Source organism: Salvia splendens, chromosome 21 (genome assembly GCF_004379255.2).
Source record: "Salvia splendens isolate huo1 chromosome 21, SspV2, whole genome shotgun sequence".
Classification (NCBI taxonomy): domain Eukaryota; kingdom Viridiplantae; phylum Streptophyta; class Magnoliopsida; order Lamiales; family Lamiaceae; genus Salvia; species Salvia splendens.
In genome coordinates, this window is record NC_056052.1 from 118,965 (window position 1) to 144,448 (window position 25,484).

A 25,484-nucleotide genomic window follows, 5' to 3' on the forward strand; every position below is an offset into this window, starting at 1 on the left:
ATTTGATAGACGAGAAATTATCTAAATTTGTGTATTAGATCATACACGAAATGACACAATTGCCCATCTTTTGCAATGAGTAGTAGGACAAAGTAATTACCTCTATCAAACAATTGAAATTTGACTGAAGTAACAACGCAGCCCCACTGAGAATGCAAAGTCATTTGAAGCGCAAATTTGTTGGAAATCAAATATGTTTAGATCAACCATGAACCATCCATGCCTTAGAGAATCAAAGAGAAGATTCATTTGAACCATTTGAAAATCAAAGAAGAAAATTGGTAAACAATAGAATCACCTTTGCTGTATTTTTCAGCAGCAATAAAATGAAGAAGAAAAATAATGTCAAAGAGAATCAAAGAGCCCCATCCCACATTGAACCATTTGAACACCCATTTTTCAGCAGCTCCTTCAATTGAACCATTTGAACAGAATTTGAAGAGACAAATCGGGCAAACGCAAGAGCTATCTCTACCCAGATTTTTCCACCATCAAGAGAAAAGAAACAGAGAAATCCTCATCCAGATGTTAGAACCATATTCGACGAATCATAGAAACCACGGAAGAACCCCATCCCACATTCAACCAACATCGAAGTGAAATCGCACCCCACAGTCAACATGCCTCGAAGAATCAACCACGGTAGAATTAAACCCAGGTACCAGGCCATGAATCGGCGTCGGCTAACGATGTGCCGGTGGCCGTGTTCCGACAGCGCTGATGTGCTTGCCCGTGGTATGAACTTTAATTTGACTGAAATTGGGAGAATCATGGGAGGCGAGGATGAGGGAGGGGTAGGATCGGATATCTTGAGAGAATAGTTACATAACCTAACATATTCGTGGGATACATAAATGAGCACAAATAATGTATTTTTGGTAGGCCGAGACATGCCCTTGAGTTTTACCGGGCTTTGAGTTAAGTATTTCTGTGTTATCAAACAAATAGAAAAGTCCAGATATAAATCTATATCTTGGCATTAGAGCATGAATAACGCTTGGGGCCGGGCCGCAAATCGCGAGTCCCGGCCCGTCCCGCGCGTTGGAGGAGGAGGCGGCACGGCCTGGGCCGGTCCCCGTGCAGCGATCCCGGCCTGGTGCCCGTCCCGCGGCCCGGCCTGGGACGGCGTTATTCGGGGGACGGGCCGCCTCCGCGAGCCCCGGCCCAGCGTTACACGCTCTCGGGCCGGCCCGCAAGTCCAATTTATTTATTTAATTTTTTTTTGGATTTGTGTCTATAAATACGAGCATTCCATTTGTGCATCAATCTTACGTGCATTCCATTTCAATCTATATTATACCCTTTATTTCGACGTAAATGGATTGGTTCAACAGCGATGAACGTGAGATGGAGGAGTTCGTTAACTCGAACAATTGGTACATACCGGGGTCGCAACGATTGCAGCCACAGCCTAGTCCGGGAGTCGGTAGCAACGTTGATGTAACATCGCCGGTCAACACCGATGAATTCGAGATCAGCGAGATGGAGCACGCTCAAGAGCGTGGCAAGGAGAAGGTCGGCGAGGAGGATGGGCCGAAGAAGTACGGTCCGCAAGAGACAATGTGGCTTGCGAGGAACTACATCGACGTCGCTGAGGATCCTATCATCGGCAACCAGCAGACCAGCAAGGCTTTCTAGGAGCGGATTGCTCAGAAGTATAACGCTGGCCGTCCTAAAGGGTCGATCGAGCGTAGCTACGTGAAGCTGCGCAAGCATTGGGGCCGAGTCCAGGCGGATATGAGCAAGTGGAACGGAAAGTGGGCCAACGTAGTCCTGATGTGGCCGAGCGGGCATAGCGAGGTGGACCTCGTCGAGAAGGCGAAGGAGGCATTCTTCGCTGACGGGAGGAAGGCCTTCAAGTACTTCGACGTTTGGAAGCTCGTCGAGAAGAGCCCGAAGTACACGAGCGGTGCCGAGCCGACGGCAACTAGGGCGGCGAAGAGAACCAAAGTTTCCGCCTCCGGAAACTACTCTTCGAGCGATGGAGGTCCGGCGATCGACCTCAACGTGACGGACGACGACGTCTTCGGCTCCTCTCCTAGCATTCAGAGCCGCCCGATGGGAACAAAGACTGCAAAGAGGAAAGCAAAGGGGAAGGCAACTGCGAGCAACTCCGCCATGGTGCCACCGCCAATCAATCCGTCTCTGGATAAGATGTCCGACACTTTGTCGGAGATGAATATTACATGGCGGATGAGCCAGCTGACGGAGTTGACAGCGAGGGATACGTCGAAGATGTAGGACGACGAGCTCGAGTTGCACCGTGAGATGATCGCCTACCTTCGCGCCCAAATGAAGAAGTAGTAGTCGTGGCCCGGGTTTGTAGTATTTTAAATTTGCTGCGTCTAGTAATGTAATGTTAATTTTTTAATGAACAATGCATTTTCCCGGTTTCAATTATTGAACGAATTGCATTTACGAGTTAAATATGTTGGAGTTGTGAATAATGTCATTTATTAGTTGCGGCCGGAGTTGCGGCCTGCAGGGTTAAAGGAGTTGGGGCCTGGGCCGCAATTGTAGAGGAATGATGACGTGGAGGGGACTTGGGGCCGGAAATGGGGACGGGGTTATTCATGCCCTTACAGCCTTATCAAACAAGCCGTAAGTATCAACGTGTCCCATCTAATCTAACTACCTATCAATACTTGTATATTTTTATTCATATTCATTATTATTGTTCATTAAATGAGAATCCATCCATACACACATGTAACACATCTCTATTTCAACAATCGCTACTAAATTAAATCAGTAAATTACTACACAAAACCTTTTCTTTAATCCAAGAAAATGATGAATAGAAGTCAATACCCGAACCATACAGATTTGAAGAAATGCACTGTAACGGTGCGTTCTTGACTCCCACTATGTTTTTTCAAGTACTACCAACAAAAATTAAGTTGAGAAAAAAGTGTATGTATCAAAAAGAAGTAAGGAGCATTCAAAATGGTTCCATTCCATAGTCAGGACCTTACGATTTACGATGAGGAGCAATTGATAGCCGCTTTGATATGATGGACGGTGTTGCTTATGAGGTTGTTGACCGTGTTGACGGTCTCCGGGCTGATCCTCGCTGTAGGTGTGTTGCCGACTAGGATTTGGAAGACCACTGTCACAAGGGACCCGGATGATGACCTGGCACCGGGGTCCGGGGAGATCGTGAACCCCGAGGGCAGCAGGGGAATGAATGAGGTGTCCTCGCCACTCATCGCGATGTTAATCGATGGAAGATCCACAGGGCAGTAGACCACTAATGAGCCAGATGAGTCTAGACAGCTCTCTTGGAGTATCATCATATTGTTTTGGCTTGTGTTTAAGGCCTGTTTTGGTTCATAATATTAATTAATTATATGGAGTAGTCAAATCAAAAACTAAATAATGAAAATATAATAAAAACCCCCAAACTAAAATATGCATGTAGTTAATAATACTACTAATTGGAAATTAATGTAAGGACAATAGTTACCCTGAGCAGAGAGATGCAGCTCCCTGGGTGAGAGCCATTGGCAATGTGAGCAACTTCTTGAACTGGATTTTGATTTGAGAGCACATCCCACTACACAATAAATAAAGGGATGATTAATGCAAATAACTTAAAGAAGAGGACTATAGAAATGTTAGCAAGGAATTACTACTAACTTTTCCTTTTTCAGTAACTTAAACTAAAAGATTACCTGAGAAAGGGTCCGCTCGTCCCTGAAGAAGTTGAAGACGTTGTGAGGGGAGACGGGGAGCCATATAGTGGCTGCGGCACTGAGCACCTTGCGGTTCGCCTGACCAGGGTCCATGCTGTTGTGCAGCGTGACCCTGACCTCAAGCTCATTGGACCCAATTAGGGTTGTCAAATGCTGGCCACTCGAGGGATTGATGCTCGCACACAAGTTGTTCACCATTCTCTGCGCAAGCTTCATCATGCTTCTTGTTCCTAATGCTGATGGAATGACTGCAAAAACACAAACAACAATTATGCACTTACACAACTCCCATGCCTATGAGTAGTACTCCATATTAGTGTGAAAAAACCTCCAAGCTCAGGGTTAGTATTTGCAGCCATTATCAAGCAAGCAATTCTCTCACACATCCTCTGAAGATTTGATATCCACCTCTCAGCCCCAAAGGCTAATCCACTGCAGATAAGGTCTCTGTATAGCCTGTGGACTGGAGATTTATCCTCCACTTCCCAGTGCTCGATCCACGTCACCTAACAACCAACGCTTTATCATCATTCTACATACACACACAGATGAAAATTCAGAATACTACCTTGGAGTAGCCATCAGGCATTTTCTGTATCAAGCATCCCGAAGGGAGCTTGTGCGCCCTACACACAAATTGGGTTTCTTGATTGGGGATATCATAAGAGACATCGACAACAGCCCATGATCCAGCTTCAATCTGCTGAACAAACCGAAGGAAGTAGAGTTTCCTTGTTGGGACTAATGGTGAGAGCACCTGCACCTCTCCATACATCTGCCACAATAAATACAGTTAATTACTACTAGTATAAACTTAACATATAATCAAATACTCCACCATTAATTACCAGTTGTAATGAATCACTGTGGCTCCCTAGCATTCCAGATGATATCACCTCAATAGTCCTCACCCTTGACACAATTGCAGGAAACAACTCCATCCATTTACTCTTCAATACAAACATATATAGTAACACAAATCAATAGTAGTAATATATATATACACAGAAAAAAGAAAAGCAGAAAACCCAACTTACAGAATTAACAAACATATCAACCAAAGCCAAGTCATCCATGCTAACAACTCCTGAGCTTCTCGAAGCTTCTGTCCTAACATTAGGGTTCATCAAGTGACTATTAGGCCTCGGAAACGCCCTCTCATAGCTCTTGAGATTGAGGTGCTCTCTGCCGTCCGTTGCAGACTTGATCCACAGCATCTCATTGCCCGGCATCAGACTGATGAACTCATTCATGGCTGCGGCAGCCACCTGAGCCATGTGGGACTTGTCCACATCAGAGATGCTCAACGAGCTCCCAGGGAGGAGATCAAGATCAAGACCAAGAATGAGAGAAGGGCAAGGCCCACCAAAACTAGCCATTGACAAATCCAATGAAGAGACATGAACTGGCTGCAAAGGCGGCAGCTGGGAAATAGGGCGGCCTATGTACTTAGCCGCAATGCTAGAAACTCTATCCAGCTGCGACAAGTTGAAGAAGAAAAAGATTAGTTTTTTAATGATAAGAATACAAACAATAGTGGGACTGGGAAACGAAGAGACCTCTTCTTTTAACTGGGCGTTTTCCATGCGGAGTTTTTGCTAGTCGAAGTAGGAATCCTCAGTGACCGGAGGGCCGCCGCAGGAGGGGCAGATGATGTTTCTCAGGGCCTCTCTCATAGCAATGTTTTCACACCGGATTCTGTCGTTGTCTGCCCTTAATGTGCAATTGTCTGATCTTTCTGTTGAGAAAAGGGGAGCATTAAAGAATAATAGAGTTCCAAGAATGGAGTTCCAAGAAGCATTGAAGATGTGCATGTTCCAATAATAGTGTAGTTCCATGAATATACATTTATTGTAGGATCTCAAAGGTCACCAACATCCCTATAAATATATGGGTGCTCAACTACCATTTCCATTTATCTTATGATGTACCCAACACAAGTCCGTGTCTTAATCCTCCGAGGGGAGGCAAAGCGTTGTACAAGGTCAAAGCACACCACTCAACAAACAAAATGTGTAATGACCTCAGATCCAAGGACTATTACATACTTCATGTACTAATACACTGTAGACACTCAACAAAACAGTTTAATAGTAGGGTATACCAATACTCTCCAAAGTATACCATGTGTCCATCACGAGTATCTAATATCTCATAGTTGTGAGAACAACTACATTATCAAAGAATGTGATGCAAACCCCATGCTAACCTATAACATATCATCAATATCCCATTCTTGACGATCATTGGTTAGGGCTATTTTAGAATTATACTATATCATTAATGTCTCACACCATCAACGACAGTCATAATTCAAGGGAACAAATATTTAGAATAAAATCAAACATTTAAAATAATTATTCCAATAAGTGCACAAAACCCATAGAAAATGAAATTTTCATATAATGTGATCAAGTAATATTGTCTCAACACAAAATGTTTCTAAGACATATAAAATTTTAACTCCCACTGATTCAAAGCCATCTACCAAGATGCTTAACACCTAAGCTCTCAAAGTGCTTGTTGTGTTTTGCTATACATAACGGTTTGGTGAAAGGATCAGCCAAGTTATCATCAGTGGGTACTCTTTCTAATTTTATGTCGCCTCTTTCAATTATTTCTCTGATCAGATGATATCTTCTGGGAACATGCTTGTTCCTGTTCGTAGCTCTGGGTTCTTTTGCTTGCGCAACAGCACCAGTGTTGTCACAATACAAAGGTATTGCGCTATTGGCACTCGGAACGACACCCAGTTCTTTAACGAACTCTAACAAAGCAACAGCTTCTTTGGCAGCTTCAGATGCAGCAATATACTCGGCTTCGGTGGTGGAATCGGCAGTTGTACCTTGTTTGGAACTATTCCAACTCACTGCTCCACCATTGAGGACAAAAACATATCCAGACTGAGGCTTATAGTCGTCATGGTCTGTTTGGAAACTAGCATCAGTGTACCCAGTAACTGATAACTCTGGTTGTCCACCATAGACTAAGAAATATTCTTTAGTCCTCCTAAGGTACTTAAGAATAGTCTTAACAGTTTTCAAATGTTCCTCACCGGGATTTTGCTGAAATCTGCCTGTCATGCTAAGCGCATAGGCCACATCTGGCCTAGTAGAAATCATGGCATACATAATAGATCCTATAGCCGAAGCATACGGGATCCTTTTCATGTTGTCTCTTTCTTTGTCATTAGAAGGACAATCCTTCTTTGACAATACAATGCCATGTCCCATAGGAAGAAAACCTTTCTTAGAATTCTCCATTGAGAAGCGCCTTAGCAACTTATCTATGTAAGTGGATTGTGATAATCCTAACATCCTATTCGGTCTATCTCGATAGATCTTGATTCCAAGGATGTAGGAAGCATCACCCAGATCCTTCATCATAAAGGAACTAGACAACCATTCTTTCACGGATTGCATCATGGAACGATCGCTTCCCATAATCAAGATGTCATCAACATATATGATGAGGAAGACAACGTTTCCATTCTCGCGTTTACTATAAACACATGGGTCCTCTTTGCTTATGACAAAACCAAACGATTTGATTGTTCTGTCAAAACAAATATTCCAACTCCTCGAAGCTTGCTTAAGTCCATAGATGGACTTCTTTAGCTTGCACACTGCATTCGGCCTTTCTTTCGATACAAAACCTTCAGGCTGTGTCATATAGACATCACCTTCTAATTCTCCATTGAGAAATGCGGTTTTGACATCCATTTGCCAAATGTCGAAGTTGTAGTATCCAGCAATTGCAAGTAGTATCCGAATGGACTTGATCTTAGCAACGGGCGAAAAGGTTTCATCATAGTCAATGCCTTCGCGCTGACTATAACCTTTTGCCACTAACCTAGCCTTGTAGGTTTGTACTTTGCCATCTACATCTCTCTTCTTTTTGAAGATCCATTTGCAGCCTATGGGGTAAACCCCATCTGGCAAGTCAACTAGTTCCCAAACTAAGTTGAAGTACATCGAGTCCATTTCTGATATCAAGGCTTCAAGCCACTTCTCTCGATCGGTGTCCGACACCGCCTCGGTATAGGTTTTAGGCTCATCGTCATCTAAATCAACTTCATCATCTTGGTTCTCAACCATTAGATTCAGTCTCTCAGGTGCGCGACGAATCCTCCTAGGCCTATTGAGTTGGTTTTGCTATGGTTCAGGCTGTTCATTCTGTATGTGAGAAGGTTCAGGAATATCACTATGATCTTCTTGAGGTAGAGGTGATGCAACTATTGTATCATCTTGTCTTTGATGCATCTCATTGTCTTGAGGTGGTCCTTCGAGAGTCTCTCCAAGGTCCTCTCTAAGAGTAATTTCCCATCCCAATAGATCATCAAAAACTCCCACTGAGTTATTGTCCAATCCAATGGATAATACCTCATCCTCATTGTTAACTTGTGGTTCTTGAATTTCTTCAAGATCTACTGTATTTTGACCTTGTTCCTTGCAGACATAATTGTCTTCAAGGAACGTCACATTCCTTGATGTTATCACCTTGTGATTTTCAGGACAGTAGAAATCGTACCCTTTAGTTTCTTAAGGATATCCCACAAAATAACATTTCTCACTTTTAGTTTCCAATTTATTAGTCATCATTTTCTTAACAAAAGCTGGACAACCCCAGGTCCGGATATGGTTAAGACTTGCTTTCTTGCCACACCATAACTCATATGGTGTTTTCTCGACTGATTTAGAAGGAACCCTATTTAGAATGTAAATAGCCGTTAGTAAGGCATGACCCCATAGGAATAAAGGAAGACTAGCTAAACTCATCATGGATCGAACCATATCTAATAATGTTCGGTTTCTCCTTTCAGATACTCCATTCATTTGTGGTGTACCAGGAGGTGTCCAGTCTGACTGAATTCCATGTGATTTCAAGTAATCAAGAAATTCCCGGCTCAAGTATTCCCCTCCTCGATCTGATCGGAGAGTCTTGATACTTTTCCCAAGTTGTTTCTCAACTTCACACTTAAACTCTTTAAATTTCCCAAAGGCCTCAGATTTGTGTTTCATAAGATAAACATATCCATACCTTGTCAAATCATCAGTGAAAGTAATGAAGTACGAATAACCACCTTTTGCTTGAGTTGGAAACGGTCCACACACATCTGTGTGGATCAACTCTAGCACATCATTAGCACGCACCCCCTTCCCAGAAAGTGGCTTATTAGTCATCTTTCCTTTGAGACAGAATTCACAAGCACCATATGATTCAAAATCAAATGAAGTGAGATAGTCTAGCTTTCTCAATCTTGCTATTCTTTTCTCATTAATATGACCAAGTCTGCAATGCCAAAGATAAGTTGCATTATTCGTATTACTTAGCTTAAGTCTTTTATTTTGCACATTGAGAATGTCCCGTTTGCATTCAAGCATATACAATCCATTCTCTAAAGAGGCATTTCCATAAAACAATCCATTATTAGAAAACGAGCATCTGCTGTTTGCAAAATGGAAGGAAAAACCTTCGATGTCTAACATCGGAACGGAAATAATATTCTTTGAAATAACTGGAACAAAATAACAATTATGTAAATCTAGTCTATGTCCTGAGGGAAGATCTAATCTATAAGTTCCTACGCGTTCGGCAGCAACCCTTGCTCCATTTCCAACACGTAGGTCTACTTCCCCAGGTCTCACTTTCCTGCTGTCAATTAAACCTTGCACATTTTACAAATGTGTGAACCACAAGCGGTATCCAATACCCAGGATTGTGAGTTATTCATAGACATATTTATCTCAATGACAAACATAGCTGAACTCCCACTCATTGCACCTTGTGCCTTGAGTTTTGGGCAGTCTCTCTGCCACTCCGTGAAATTTGACCTAGTCAATTTGTTTGTTTCCATTATACACTCATAAGATAAGTTTGACATATTATCTGAACAGAAAATAAAACGAAAAGCAAATTAGAAAAGCATACAAAAATCACATTCGCATCACTAATCAAACAAGGGTTTATTGTATTGATTAGCTCCCACTAATTTTAACATATATTATGTCCCCCAAACATAAAATACGAATTTATATCAAATATAAATTTTAGTGGTCCCTGCTTTGGCTGATCACTACAATAATATCACAAGGTAGGCCTCCAAGCCAATTGCAACAACTATTTTGCAATTCTTGGTTTATTAATCCAATTAATATGCATCCATAAACTATTTAGGTCGCTTTGGCGTCACTAAACAATTTAAGCAAGTCAACCCCATCACACGATGCCAACCATGCATCTATGAATGAGCCTAGGTCTTGTAGATTTAGAGTAAACACTTTGGCGTAAAACTCGTGGTCGAAAAGGCTAGGAACATCAAACTAGGGATGTCAATTTAGCCCGCAACCCGTGGGCTGACCCGAATAGCCCGCCAAATTTATAGGGTTAGGGCTGAAAATTTCCAGCCCGATAAAATTACAGCCCGATTAGCCCGCACCCGATTAACCCGCAACCCGTTAGGGCCAGACCCGAAAACCCGATGGGCTGGCCCGGAAACCCGATAAAATTTATATTGTTCTATTTGTTTGACTCTGATTCAACACTTCATTGATTATTTTATAATACAGATTACTGAAAAAATAACTTTCCATTTTATATATTAAATATATAAATTATATATAAAGTTTTTATTAATATAATAATAGATAAATGAATTAGAAACTTCAAATTCACTAAAAAATATATTTAAATTTCTAAACATGCTTTAAAATTTCTTGATGTTTATGTTTTATGTTGCATAAATCTCAAATATTAGTATTTGATCATGTTAATATTTGAGTTTACGCATATATCTCAAATTTATTATAATTAAATATTTTACATTTTATAAATATAACTAATTTTTACCATTATTTATTGGATTGATCGCATGTTAATTTTATCGGTAGCAACCCGATTAACCCGATGGGCTAGCCCGAAACCCGAGCTTTTAGGGTTAGGGCTGAACTTTTATAACCTGAAAAAAAAACAACCCGATTAGCCCGCACCCGATTGACCCGCAACCCGAATAGGGTTGGCCCGAAACCCGGTGGGCTGGCCCGATTGACATCCCTACATCAAACAATTATGATGGACGATGCGTTTGTTTCAAAACAAGACTTATATTTTGTGGGGAAAAGTGTGATACTAGTTCTGTGAATATAATATCCAATATTAAATTTCAAACAATTATTGGGCGCCGCCTACCCAGACATAGTATAACACGGACTACAATTACTGGGCGCCGCCTACCCAGACATAGTATAACACGGACTACACATACTGGGCGCCGCCTACCCAGACATAATATAACACGGTCTCTAACTACTATAGTTAAATAAAATAAGCATAAATCAGATAGCATGCTTATCACATAGGATATCAAATAATGCTCAATGAATAAAATCAAATTTTATTCTCTAATTAAATGTGGACTTAAAATTTATGTATTAATTCTAAATTAACATAATCACATATTTAATATTAATTCTAAATTAATATTAATAATATATTTAATATTAATCACAATGATTAACCTTTAAGATTGAATTAATTAAACAATTAATTAATCCTAAAAAACAAATCCAATCACCGCCCAACCCCATGCCTTTTCGGGATCCGATCCGTAACCGCCTTCACGCACAGGATCGGGTTATCTGCCCGGTCACTGTGTTTTCAACCCGGTAGAAATACTTCCTCCCCACCGCCGCCGGCTGCTCCCTTAAATTCTTTATATTGCTCCCGAATTTCGTCGACGGCTTGTCCGTGTCGGTCCAGTTGTCCTTCAAGTACCCACTGCTCCACAGCGGATCTCCAGAATTATGATCTCTGTTTGTTGTTATCCGCCGGGACAGAGCAGTGTCGCAGATTTTTGTTTATGGATGCAGGTAGTCGATTTTCATAAACTTGAAACCCTTTGAAAATAGATGCCGGAAATACGATAAACTACTATATATAGTACACATCATACCTCCCACCAATGGTTTCTATTCTATACACTCTCATCAATAGCAAAAGGGGCAAAAGGCGCAGCTCAAAAGTGAAAGATTGAAATCTAATTTCCAATCTTTAAAATCTAATTTCAGTTTTGGGCGAAACTGTTAAACTATAAAATTTTGATTTCCAAAATCGCCACATATAATTAAATTACAAAACAAATTATGAATCGAGCCCCGGGCTCTGATACCACTGTTGGGAATTCTTGTATTCATCTAATGAGCGCAGCGGAAATTGCAGACAAGAATAACAGATCTAGATTCATAATCATATTGCAAGTTGAGCACGTAATACACAACGGAACTAAATCTTACTTGTTGTGTTGTTCTTCTTCGATTGAATCCTGCAAGTTGAATCCACTACTATCGAGGTCCACGTGCAATCCAATCCGATGCAGGAACTATCCCGGTACAATTGCTCCGTAGAAGAAAGCTAGGAATTCTCTCTACAGAGCTTTACGTATTTTCTCTCTAATGTTACGCTATTTTTCATCTCACACAATGGAGAATAAATAACCATTATATAGACAAAGAGTCATTAGGGTTTCATGATTGTTGGGCCTATGGACTAATTATAATTGTAGCCCAACTATAATTATTTAATCCATATTAATCTAATCTAGCCCATATCCTTTCAGTTTTTGCTAGTCGAAGTAGGAATCCTCAGTGACCGGAGGGCCGCCGCAGGAGGGGCAGATGATGTTTCTCAGGGCCTCTCTCATAGCAATGTTTTCACACCGGATTCTGTCGTTGTCTGCCCTTAATGTGCAATTGTCTGATCTTTCTGTTGAGAAAAGGGGAGCATTAAAGAATAATAGAGTTCCAAGAATGGAGTTCCAAGAAGCATTGAAGATGTGCATGTTCCAATAATAGTGTAGTTCCATGAATATACATTTATTGTAGGATCTCAAAGGTCACCAACATCCCTATAAATATATGGGTGTTGAGTACCATTTCATCATTCAATCAAATACAATTATCTTCTCCCATTGCTTTCTTCTCTAAATATGTTGTCTATACCATTTAACATGGTATCAAAGCGGGTTTGGACTCAGATAAGGTATCATCATCGTCCTTGATACCTTTCTCGGCCCCTTCTCGTTTTTTTTTGTTTTTCCTTTTTTCCGTTGTACCTGTAACCATAAGCCAAAATGTCAAATGACAACTATATAGTAACTGAAACCTCAGATTCATCCATGACAGATGAATTTGCCCGGCAGTTTGCCAATTTTATGCGCAATAGTTTTGCGATGAACCAATCAAATCCACCAGAAACAGCTGTCGTGCCATTCAGAATCGACACGCAGCCCCTCCACATTGGTGGGAACAAGTTAAATGGAGAAAATTACGCCCTTTGGTCCGTATTGATAAAGACGGCAATAAGTGGTCGGGGAATGGTCTCTCACGTCACCGGAGTGCCTCCTTCCCCACCTCGAACCGATCCAGCCTTCACACAGTGGCAACAAGCCGTGATCACTTGGTTAATACAAAACATCGAGCCTCGACTGGTTAGTCGAGTTTCACAACATCCGAAGGCGAAGCATATCTGGGATGCGTTGGCCGTCACATATGGGAGTGGAAGAGATAAAATCCAGGTGTATGACCTTCAGTTCAAAGCAACCACACTAAGACAAGGAATCAGTTCATTAGAAGAAATATGGAGCCGGTTGGGAGAGATCTGGATTTCAATTGATCAAAAACAGACGAACCCAATGAAATGTCCAGAGGATATGGAGATTCATAACAAATTCATACAAGATCAGAGAGTATGTCTGTTTCTATATGCAATTGATAGCAAATATGAAACAACCAAGAGGGAGATACTGAAAATGGACCCGCTTCCCTCCGTCGACTATGCGTACAACCTGATTCAGCAGGAGGAGACACGACTCCGAGTGTTACAACAGGCAAACACCGGCGGAGCAGCTGCCACGGATGGAATCGGAACCGGCCTCGCCATCCGAGGGTGGTAGAACCCTACCGGCAGCTCTCGGGGTGGCGGTCGCGGCAGCAACGGTGGTGGTCGCGACAGCCACGGTGGTGGTCGCGGCGGCGGCAATGGCAGAAATCGGCAAAGTGATGAAGAAGACAAGTCAAAATTGGTGTGTTCCTACTGCAAACGGAAAAGGCACACAAAAGATTCATGCTTTGAACTAATTGGGTATCCAGATTGGTGGGAAGAGAAGCACGGCAAGCCGCAGCAACCGCAAACACCCTGGAACCGTGGCGGGCACGCCGCCGCAGCAGTTGGAGGCGACGGTGGCAACGCCGTGCAGGGGGTCGCGCAAACCGCCGGTGCTGTCCAGCCAGGAGGAAGGACCGGAAATGAAGCTGCTCAGCCGGTGAACACAACCGGGGCAGCAAACTTCGTCACCGGCGGAAGTGGGAGTGTTATTCGTGATTGGAGTGAAGAATTGATGAGGGAAGAGGCGGCGCCCGATTCAGGTAGATTAGGATTAGGGGGCTCTTTTATTGGAAGCCCCCAAATCTTTGGGAAATTGCAGGTTTTACCCCACCAAAATTCTCAGTCACAATTAGCCCCCAAATCTTCTGAAAATTCCATAATTTCCCAAACTACTTGCCAAAATCGATTTCAGCCTCTCGAGAAGCTTGGAGTTGTGTGTGCAGTATCTAATAGCCATGAGAAAAATGATAAATGGATTTTTGACTGTGGGGCAACCGATACCATAACATATGATGCCTCAGACCTTACCAACCTTCAGAAACCTCTAAAATCTCATATCCAAACTGCCAATGGGGAATTTACAGTGGTTGAGGGGGCTGGAACCGTTAACATTTCCCCAACTTTGCAGTTATCAAATTGTCTATATATTCCTTCGATGTCTCATAAGTTATTATCCATTAGTCATGTCACAAAGGAATTGAATTGTACGTTACTAATGCAGCCACAATTTTGTCTGTTGCAGGATATCCGAACCGGGGAGATAATTGGGCGTGGCACTGAACGTGATGGGCTTTACTATGTGGATGAGATAGCTCAAAAAGGGACTGCCATGTTAACTCACGGATCAGCTGACCGGAAAGCTTGGCTTTGGCATCGGCGCTTGGGTCATCCATCTATCGGTTACTTAAAATTGTTATTTCCTAGTATTATTCCTAAGCATGACATGTACTGTGAAACTTGTCTTTTATCCAAAAGTCATCGGAACTCTTACCCATTAAGTAATACTCGTGTTGAAACCCCGTTTGCCTTAGTACACTCTGATGTTTGGGGGCCCGCACCAGTTATTGGGGGGCAAGGTTTTCGATATTTCTTAGTTTTTGTGGATGATTGCACTCGCATGACCTGGATATATTTCATGAAACAAAAATCTGAAGTTTTGTCACACTTTACCCATTTCTATAACCTTATCCAAACTCAGTTTCACAAAACCATCCAGGTCATTCGGTCAGATAATGGGGGGGAGTTCGTTAATTCTACCATGAAACAATTCTTCCAAAACAAAGGCCTTATACACCAAACCACATGTGCTCATACTCCCGAACAAAACGGTGTGGCAGAAAGAAAAAATCGATCTCTCCTCGAAATGACTCGTTCTATGCTTATAAAGTCAAAAGCCCCGAAACACTTCTGGCCAGAAGCCATTGCCACCTCAACCTATCTCTTAAACCGATTGCCCACAAGTATTCTCAAACACAAAACTCCTCTACAAGTCTTGTCCACCTTCACAAAAATTCCTCCGCCCTTGACTCTTGAACCTCGCGTCTTCGGATGCTCTGTTTTTGTCCACATTCCTAAACATGAAAGAACTAAACTATCCCCATGCGCTATCAAATGCGTTTTTGTAGGATATGGGGTAAATCAAAAGGGGTATAGGTGTTTCGATCCAAAGTCCAACCGGATGTTTGTTACAATGAACTGCAACTTTCTTGAAACTGAGTACTTCTTTACCCATCTTAGCGGTCAGGGGGAGAGTAATGTTAGGGATAACAATGATACGGACCCGCTAAGTTGGATCTCAATGCCACTGCCAACGCCAAGTAATCCTGATGCGGATCTATCAGAGAAAACAGTAAGCAATTCCGCTGAGCAAGTCTCTGATGTGGTAGAGTGCATCGTAGAAGGTGGCATCGCCTCAAATATTTCTCCGTTAAGGTTATCCAATGTAAGTAATCCTGTGGATACATATAATTGTTTGGCTAACACTGTAAGTGCAGAAGAAAATTCAATTGAGACCGAAGAAAGGGAAATTGAGGAAGTCGAGGTCGAAGGAGTTGACCCTGACACTGGGAGGTACATACTTCCACCAAGGTCAAACAGAGGAGTTCCACCCAAAAGGTATACACCAGAGAGGATTGACAGGAAAAAGCGGTACTCTGTTGTGAACCTAGCCAAAGGCCATTTATCAGAGATGGCTCGGGCTTTCGAGAATGCACTATATGAGGAAGAAGAAATACCACAGACATGGGAAGAAGCTATGAAATACAAGCATTGGAGGGAAGCAATGAAGAAAGAGATTGATGCACTGATTCGAAACCACACATGGGAGAAATGTGCTCTACCAGAAGGGAAGCGACCAGTGGGTTGTCGATGGGTCTTCACTATCAAAAGAAGACCTGATGGCTCGATAGAAAGGTACAAGGCACGACTTGTCGCAAAAAGCTATACTCAGACATATGGAGTTGACTATTCTGAGACCTTCTCTCCAGTAGCTAAGATGAACACTATTCGGGTGTTGTTATCCGTTGCTGCTAATAGGGACTGGCCATTACACCAGTTTGATGTGACGAATGCCTTCCTACATGGAGAGTTGAAGAAGGAAGAAGAAGTTTACATGGATGCACCCCCAGGTTTTGCAACAGATTTTAAAGCAGGTGAAGGGTGCCGATTGAGGAAGACCTTGTATGGATTGAAGCAATCTCCAAGATTATGATTTGGGAAGTTTGCTGGGGCAATGATTAGCTATGGATATACACAGAGCAATTCAGACCATACGCTATTTTTTAAGAAGCAGGGTGATAAGATCACATGTTTAATCATATATGTTGATGACATGATTATTACAGGTGACGACCTAGAAGAGATTGAGGAATTAAAGAAAAATCTTTTTCAGGAATTGAAGTGCTAAGGTCAACCAAAGGAATTTTTCTTGGGATTGAAGTGCTAAGGTCAACCAAAGGAATTTTTCTGCGACAAAGGAAGTATATCTTGGACATCCTAGCAGAGACTGGCCTACTGGAATGTAAACCAACAGACACTCCTCTGGCAGTTAATCACGGATTACAAATCAGAGAAGGAGCCAAGTTGGCTGACCGTAGTCGATATCAGCGACTGGTCGGAAAACTCATATATCTCTCGCACACTAGGCCAGATATTGCCTATGCAGTTGGGGTCGTAAGTCAGTTCATGCATAAGCCGCAGACAGATCACATGGAGGCAGCACTTAGGATTTGTCGGTATTTGAAGGGAACTCCAGGGCATGGAGTGTTGTTCGCCAAAAATGGGCATCTTGAGATTCATGGTTATACAGATGCTGACTGGGCAGGGAACCCAAACGATAGGAAGTCTACAGCAGGCTACTTTACCTTTGTTGGAGGTAATTTGATAACATGGAGAAGCAAGAAGCAGAAGGTGGTGGCTCTTTTGAGTGCTGAAGCAGAATTTCGTGGGATTAAAAGTGGGTTGACTGAGATTTTATGGTTAAGGAGATTGATGAAAGAGATTAATCTCTCTCCAAGCAAGTGCCAGTTGTATTGTGATAACAAAGCCGCTATAATCATCTCACAAAATCCAGTACAACATGATCGAACGAAGCATGTGGAGGTTGACAGACACTTCATCAAAGAAAACATTGAGAATGGGATTGTCGAACCCCTTTTTGTTCGCTCTGAGGATCAACTTGCCGACATCCTAACTAAAGCAGTCAACTCAAGGAGTTTTGAAGATGTGCTTTCCAAATTGAGTTTTGGAGATCCCACCACTCAATTTGAGGGGGAGTGTTGAGAAAAGGGGAAGTATCAATAAACATTAAAGAATAATAGAGTTCCAAGAATGGAGTTCCAAGAAGCATTGAAGATGTGCATGTTCCAATAATAGTGTAGTTCCATGAATATACATTTATTGTAGGATCTCAAAGGTCACCAACATCCCTATAAATATATGGGTGTTGAGTACCATTTCATCATTCAATCAAATACAATTATCTTCTCGCATTGCTTTCTTCTCTAAATATGTTGTCTATACCATTTAACACTTTCATGCTGTGCCTGAGGAGGAAAAGAGACATATATATATATATATATATATATCATTTCATCGAAAATTTGAGATTGTTGTATTGTCTTTTTTTTTTGAGGAAATCAATGAAACCATCATTTGGGTTCTTCGATTTTGGAACCAAAATTTGATCTGCCGTGGATGAAGGCCGAATTCTCTGCTTAGCTGATTTCTTGTCTTCTCATCTGGATGAGCATACTCTTTGAACATCCTAACAAAACAAACCTTATTATATTCATAAGTTATAACATTAAAATGCCGATATAAGAAAAATCGTTTCTTGCATCCTTAGTGTACTCTATCTTAACGATGGTAATCGAGAGAGGCGGAATTCCTCTTGCTAGGCATTTGGGATGTAAAGGAGTAGGAGTAGAGAAAGTGTTTTGTATGTTTCGTATGTTCTGAATGAAGAATTACAGCCCTCATTATAAAGGGGGGATTTGCCACTATCTATGGAAACTATACCAATCTATTATAGGACATAATATTAATTACATGATTCCATAATTCTTGCTTCCATAATTCTAGCCTTTCAATTATTCTTGCAATCTTTTCCTTTCCATGGATTTCTCCGTTAATGTAGTTTGACACTCCCCCTCAAGTTGAGCGACGGTATCTCCGATACTCAACTTGTCCAGAACTTCCTTGAAGAATTTCGGATGAACTGCTTTAGTTAGAATGTCTGCAAATTGTTCTTCTGATCGAACAAACGGGAACTCTATGATTCCTCCTTCGAGCTTCTCCTTGATGAAGTGACGATCGACTTCAACATGTTTGGTTCGGTCGTGTTGTACTGGATTTTCTGCGATACTGATCGCTGCTTTGTTGTCACAGAACAATTTGCTCTTCCGTGTCGGTGGAAAGCCAATATCTGTCAACAACCTTCTTAGCCACATGATTTCCATTAGTCCACTTTTAATTCCTCAAAACTCCGCCTCTGCACTCGAGAGAGCGACCACCTTTTGCTTCTTACTTCTCCAAGTGACTAAGTTTCCTCCTATAAAGGTGAAGTAACCCCCTGTGGATTTTCTATCGATTGGATTGCTTGCCCAGTCAGCATCAGTATATCCATCGATTTCCAGATCATTCCTCTTAGCTAGGAACACTCCATAGCCAATGGTTCCTTTTAGGTATCTCACAATCCTCAAGGCAGCATCCATGTGGTTGACCTGTGGTCGGTGCATGAATTGGCTGATAATGCCGACTGCATACGTGATGTCTGGTCTAGTATGTGAGAGATATATAAGTCTCCCTACTAGCCGTTGGTATCTTTCTCTGTCCGCAAGATCAGCTCTCTCTTCGATCTTCAATCCATGGTTGGGAATCATTGGAGTCTCTGCAGGCTTGCAATCCAACAGCCCAGTTTCGGCGAGGAGATCCAAAACATACTTTTTCTGCCTTAGAAATATTCCGTGTCTGGACCTCAATACCTCAATTCCAAGAAAGTACTTCAGTGCTCCTAGATCTTTCATCTCAAACTCTTTGAACAGGTTTTCCCTTAAATTTTGGATTTCCTCAGTGTCGTCTCCGGTAATGATCATGTCATCTACATAGATGATCAGACATGTCATCTTGCCGTCCCTCCTTTTTGTGAATAGTGTGTGATCCGAATGGCTTTGTTTAAACCCGTGTTTAAACATTGCCTGGCAGAACCTCCCAAACCAGATTCTTGGAGATTGCTTTAATCCGTACAGTGTCTTCCTGAGACGGCATACTTGTCCGGCTCCAAATTCTGCTGAACATCCTGGGGGAACCTCCATATATACTTCTTTATCCTTCTCAAATTCACCATGTAGGAACGCATTTGTGACATCAAATTGGTGTAGCGGCCAATCTTTGCATGCTGCCACGGAAAGTAAGGCTCGAACAGTGTCTAGTTTTGCAACTGGTGAGAAGGTCTCCTCATAATCTACTCCATACACCTGTGTGTATCCCTTGGCCACGAGTCTCGCCTTATATCTCTCGATTGAACCATCTGCACGCCGTTTTATAGTGAATATCCATCGGCATCCGACCGGCTTCTTCCCTGTGGGCAGTGTACACTTCTCCCATGTCTCATTTTTTATTAGAGCATCTATTTCTTTCTTCATGGCTTCTCTCCAATGTTTGTGTTTTGAGGCCTCCTCGAATGACTGTGGTATCTCCTCTTCTTCATATAGGGCAGCTTCAAACGCACGGGCCATTTCAGAAAGCTGTCCTTGAGCAATGTTTGCTACTGCATATCTGCCTTTCTCCCTTTCCAGTCCGGAGAGTATCTCCGTGGAGGTACTCCTCGTGTACATCTGGCGGTAATTCATATGATTGCCTTGTGTCTCCGTCTCCACCACTGGTTTGGTTGTCATCTCCACCGTCCCTGCCATCATTAGTACTTTCTAACATAGTATCCGGATCAGGATTGTTTACCTCTGGATTCAAAGACGGGGTTGACTATTGAGCAATGTCACCTAACTCCTCGTCCTGTTCAATGGGATTCGACTGCCCGGCGGTACCACTACTTTCCTCTGTTAGACCGACGTCTGTGACAGGACTTGACTTAGGCGCGTCCTCTCCCTCTGACTGGTTTCTCCCCTGGTTAGGTATAGGTGTAGGGAGCCAATTTAGTAGGTCACTAGCAGGACTATTATCCGGTTCAATCTCCCCCTGACTACTAGATTAGCTATAGAAATATTCTCCTTCCACAAAGTCACAATTCATAGTCGTGTGGATACGGCTTGTGGCCGGATCATAGCACCTATAACCTTTTTGATTTTTTCCATACCCCAAGAAAACACATTTGAGGGCACAAGGTGAAAACTTATTACGCTCATGTTTCGGAATATGGACAAAGACTGAGCAGCCGAAAACTCTAGGTTCAAGAGACAGTGAAGATGGTAATTCAAAATGTTTGGAGAACGTGTCTAAGGGAGTTTTGAATTGTAGGATTCCAGTGGGTAGGCGGTTCATGAGATAGACAGCGGTGGCTATGGCTTCGGGCCAGAAAGTTTTAGGTATTTTGGACTCGATTAAGAGGGCTCTGGTAACCTCAAGGATGTATCTGTTTTTCCGTTCTGCCACCCCATTTTGTTCTGGAGTGTATGCACAAGAAGTTTGGTGGACTAAACCCTTTTCTCGGAAAAAGTCTCGCATTTTTTCATTCACAAATTCTCCCCCATTATCTGACCTAAGGATTTGGACGTTCTGATTGTATTGGGTTTGGATAAGTGTATAGAAATCTGTGAATTTTTCAAAAACTTCAGATTTGTTTTTCAAAAAATAGACCCAAGTCATACGAGAATAATCATCCACGAATAACACGAAATAACGAAATCCTTGACCCCCAGTAACTGGTGCAGGGCCCCACACATCAGAGTGAATCAACGCAAAAGGTTTTTTCATTCTAGTATTATTCAACTTAAACGAGTGTCTATGGCTTTTGGCCAACAAGCAAGTTTCACAATGAAAAGATTTCATAGAAGTAGCTAATTTAGGATAAAGTAGACGAATATATCCTATAGATGGGTGTCCTAACCGACGATGCCAAAGCCAAGTCTGCCTGTCTGTCAGTCCATGAGTCAGCATCGCAGTACTCTGTTGGGCTATCTCATCAACATAGTACAGTCCGCCTCGTTCAGTGCCACGCCCAACTATCGTCCCCGTCTTGATATCCTGCAACATACAAAATTCCGGTTGCATCAGCAATTTGCAGTTCAGTTCCATAGTCACATGACTAATGGATAAGAGCTTATGTGATAAAGACGGAACATAAAGGCAGTTAGACATGCTTAGAGTAGGAGAAATATTAATTGTTCCCGCCCCCCGGACTTGCGCTAGGTCTCCACTGGCGGTTTGGACATAGGTTTTTTTGGATTTAGAAATGGATAGGAAATCTGAGGCATCAAATGACATTGTGTCGGTGGCCCCGCAATCAAATATCCATTGGGCGTCTTTGGTATGCGACTGTGAGGTAGAAGAACATGCCAGGGATTCAAAAGAATTTTTACACGGAATAACTGGCTGAATTTCGGGCAGTTTTGGTAGTTTGGGGGCAATCTGCAAGGTTTTGGATATTTTGGGGTCATTGTGAGTTTTGGGTGAAATTCGTGGGGCATTGTGGGTTTTAGGAGAGTTCTGGGGTGGTTTTTGGGATTGGGTATGGTTGTGGGGTAGAGTGTGTAATATAGGGAAATTGGAGGGGTCAAATTTGGATTTTGGAAGGGTTGGGGCATTTAATCGAAGAACCCCCCTTCCCTTGTCGAAAAACCTAGCCGCCTCGCCCCTCCCCTTCTCGGAAACCCTAGCGCCGTCGTCCCGTCCACCGGGGGGCGTCTCTGCCGTCGTCCGGTAGCCGCCGGCGTTGGGGGTCGGTTTTGTACCTTCTGACCAGGACTTGACCACTGATGCAGTCGCCACGGTCTGTGGTTCGTCGTTGCCTCCTCGGGGTCTGTCCTCTCCATTTGCGGCTGACGGAGGGAAGATGTTGCCCGCCGGTTGATCTCCGACGTAGGTAGCTCTTTCCCCAACAGCCACGGATGCCCGGCCTCCGATTCCTCCTCGATTCGAACTCCGGTTGGCTCTTGCCTTCTTCATCTCCTCCCACCACTCCGGATACCCGTGTATCAAGAAACAGGTATCCTTTGTGTGTTTCTTTCCCCCACAATGTGTACAGACGAGCTTGCTCTTGTCTTCGTCCCTCCGATTTGCTTGAAATTTGGATGGTTGGTTGTGATTCCGGTTTCTGTCGATTATACTTAGACCGATTCCAATTCCGGACTCCTTGGTTTCGGTCTTGGATGAACGGATGTTGGCGTTGACTGCCTCTCGCCGTATCATGCCGTAGGCTGTTCTTACCGATGGGAGTGGATCCGTGTTCAGGATTTCTCTTTTGATGGTGTCGTACCGATCGTCGAGTGCCCACAAAAATTGGTAGACTCTGTGCCCTTGGGTGATTTGATTATACCTTTCGATGTTTGATGGGGTGTCAAAAGGATTTGGATCGCGGCTGTCGATGGATAGCCACAGATCCAGAAATTTTTGCCATAACGCCTCTAACGTCATTCCTCCTTGCTTCATTCCGTATGCTTGTCGATGCAGGTTCGAGACTTGGAACGGATCTGCGCCACTTCCGTAGGTAGTGGCCAGTCCTTCCCAGAGATCTCTGGCCGTCTTGTACTGTGAGACTTCATTCACAAGGTTGGCCTCGATATTGTTTATGATCCAGTTAAAACAGTAATGATCGCGTTGCTGCCATACCGGATAGATTGGATCGGTAATCGGTGGGGGGTCGGAAACTCCAGCGATGTGAGACGTCAGACCCTTCCCCCCGATTGCCCGTTCCATCAGATTCACCCAGAGCGGGTAGTTGTCTCCGTCTAGCTTGGTTTTCAGGTTGATGTCCCCCAACGATTCTAGTTGTGGGGATGGCCGATTTGGTGGTTTGGAGTTGATTGCCATCATCTGTATAAGTTCCGCAAATTGTGCGGCTGACAGATTGATGGGGCTGTTATTGACGGTGGTTATGGTGTTGTTTGAGTCGGTTTCGGTCTGGTCAGTTTCTGACATCGTTTGTTGCTTGGTTTTTGCAGGTTTACAAAGGCCGGGAAAGGTATTTTCGGGACAATGATGATACTTTTCTGAGTCCTAAGCAAGACCAAACCTGCTCTGATACCATCTTAACGATGGTAATCGAGAGAGGCGGAATTCCTCTTGCTAGGCATTTGGGATGTAAAGGAGTAGGAGTAGAGAAAGTGTTTTGTATGTTTCGTATGTTCTGAATGAAGAATTACAGCCCTCATTATAAAGGGGGGATTTGCCACTATCTATGGAAACTATACCAATCTATTATAGGACATAATATTAATTACATGATTCCATAATTCTTGCTTCCATAATTCTAGCCTTTCAATTATTCTTGCAATCTTTTCCTTTCCATGGATTTCTCCGTTAATGTAGTTTGACACTCTAATTGTTAAAATTTTGCCCATTTTATAAAAATCATATCTTGATGCTCTTTTCCTAGTAATCATTCAAATACCAAGTTCAAGAAAATCGCCTTTTGGTGTGTAGGATACTCGAACAACTAAAATACCCATTTCAAGAAAATCTTTTACTGATACTTTTTTCCATATTAGAATAGTCGACCATTAAAAGACCCATTTCAAAGATATGGTTTCTTGATGTTTAGTGAAAAAAAGTCGTCTTTTTCCTTAGTATTCTCGAACAGCTCAAAAACTAATTTCATAAAAATCGATTCTTGATGATTCTGTTATCGTGGTGATGCAAGTGCATGGTGGAGATGGAGTTTGAGAGAGAAGAAAAAAAAGGGAAAATCTCACGATTCGAGACTCTGAATTTGGTTGGCGGTGTGTCGATGGTAGCGCTTCTTCCGCCTCTTGGAGGCGTCGTGGGAGCCCCCGCCGCTACTGAACTCCATGGCCGGAAATCCACCCACCTGAGCAAAAGATATACACAATAAATACTAGTTGTATATTCAAGATGAGCACCAACTATTCTCGTAATACAACTGTAGCAACAAACAATATTTTCCCTTTTACTAGAACTAGAATAACAACAATCAAGAAAAGCAAAAAGCCACCAAGAAATTTATGGCGAGATGATGGGGAAAGTAGTCATGTGGGATGAGAGAGAAACGGAAAGGAAAAGAGAAGAATATCTGGGATTTGATATGGAAAATGATATGAAGTTTAGGGAGTGGATTTTGGGCAAATGTGAGTAATTGCAGCATCTGTCAAGGCACAAGCCATGTTTTCATTTTTGAAAGTGTAGCTAGAGTAACGCCACACAAGATATATACATACATACAACCACACAACACATGCATGTGTATATGTATGTATGTATGCATAGGAGGGTAGGGTGGGGTGGGGTGGGGTGGGGGTGGAAATGAAGAGAATTCTTTGAGGGTGGGAGTGGAAGGTGCGGAGTAATTAAGAGAAAGGATTTGGGTAAAGGAGCCAAAGAAGAGAAGAAAAAAGAATTGAGAGATGGAAAGGCAGCCAATAATATAATAGGAGTAATAACTATACTATTGTAATATGCCTATGTACACACACTGTATACTCACTGTATTACACATTAATATGTGTGTGTGGTAACGTTGTAACCGACGGATTTATGGTTTTCTGGTCATAAGGTGAGAAAAAAAGGGTTGCAATAAAGAGGGAGTGGGGGTTAGGGTTGGGGGTGGGTGGGATTCTTCATTCTTGTAATACGAATTCGAATACACAGTTGAGCCATGCCATATACATACACATGTACTGTAATGGTTTGAAATTTTGAATTATTATTTTGTTGATTACTAGTAGTAGAATTTTAGATTGTTTTGAGAAATTCACACAACACACAATATGGTGTATAAGACTTTGCTATAGAAAAGTAATATTGGCTGAGACCATGTTATTAGACACACAATATATAGGGTAATAGGGAGTACTATTAGATTTTGTTATAGTAGGAGTAGTAATTTTGGCTGAGACCCGCTAACAATGGTGTTACAATTAACATATTGCAAATAAACATGAGAATTGTATATGCAATAAAAAATTAGAAGGTTTCATGATACTTAAAAGGAATTCGTAA

At 42.4% G+C, this 25,484-nt stretch overlaps 1 pseudogene; it reads right to left on the bottom strand.

Annotated features, from left to right (window-relative positions):
- Window positions 1-2,868: 2,868 nt before the first annotated feature.
- Window positions 2,869-24,636, bottom strand: LOC121783683 (annotated as a pseudogene).
- Window positions 24,637-25,484: the final 848 nt, after the last annotated feature.